The sequence below is a fragment of the Penaeus monodon genome, chromosome 23 (assembly GCF_015228065.2).
Source record: "Penaeus monodon isolate SGIC_2016 chromosome 23, NSTDA_Pmon_1, whole genome shotgun sequence".
NCBI lineage: Eukaryota > Metazoa > Arthropoda > Malacostraca > Decapoda > Penaeidae > Penaeus > Penaeus monodon.
The window spans coordinates 2,194,280-2,194,765 of record NC_051408.1 but is presented as its reverse complement, the minus strand read 5'-3'; the positions used below and the strand labels follow the sequence as shown (position 1 = coordinate 2,194,765).

The following is a 486-nucleotide window of genomic DNA, read 5'->3' as shown; positions in this document are numbered from 1 at the left end:
AGTAGTAGTAGTTCCTCAAGCAGCAGTAGTTGTAAGACCCTGTTCTTTATTCGACCACGCTGGAGCACGCTGAAGGTCACCATTTAAATCACAGAATTGCACTGTGGCAGCAGATTCCTATATGCAATAAGATCACGGAAAATTCTATATGCAGTTTCATCACTCAAAGTGTTATAATATCACACAACACATAATAAAATAACTTTAAATTCTTATATGCAATAAAATCACGAAAGATGCAATTCGATCACACAATATGCAAATAATGTCACATAAGGTCACATATGCAATAAGATCACAAAAGCTGACAGACTAACATGCAGTTGAAGCATAGCTGTAAGACACTGCAAGCACGATAGATGCACTATCACGTTAGATCGAAATAGTTTGCTTGGTCAATTAGGTGCCTGAAAAAATAAAGATCTGCTAGATATTACATATATAAATTCACGCACAATGATATTTGTACTCGAGTGACAATCACAT

General features: G+C 35.8%; 1 protein-coding gene across 1 annotated transcript in view; it reads left to right on the top strand.

Annotated features, from left to right (window-relative positions):
- Positions 1–486, top strand: part of LOC119587673 (nascent polypeptide-associated complex subunit alpha, muscle-specific form-like) — a 31,190-nt gene that overhangs the window by 6,035 nt on the left and 24,669 nt on the right. The window lies entirely within an intron of this gene.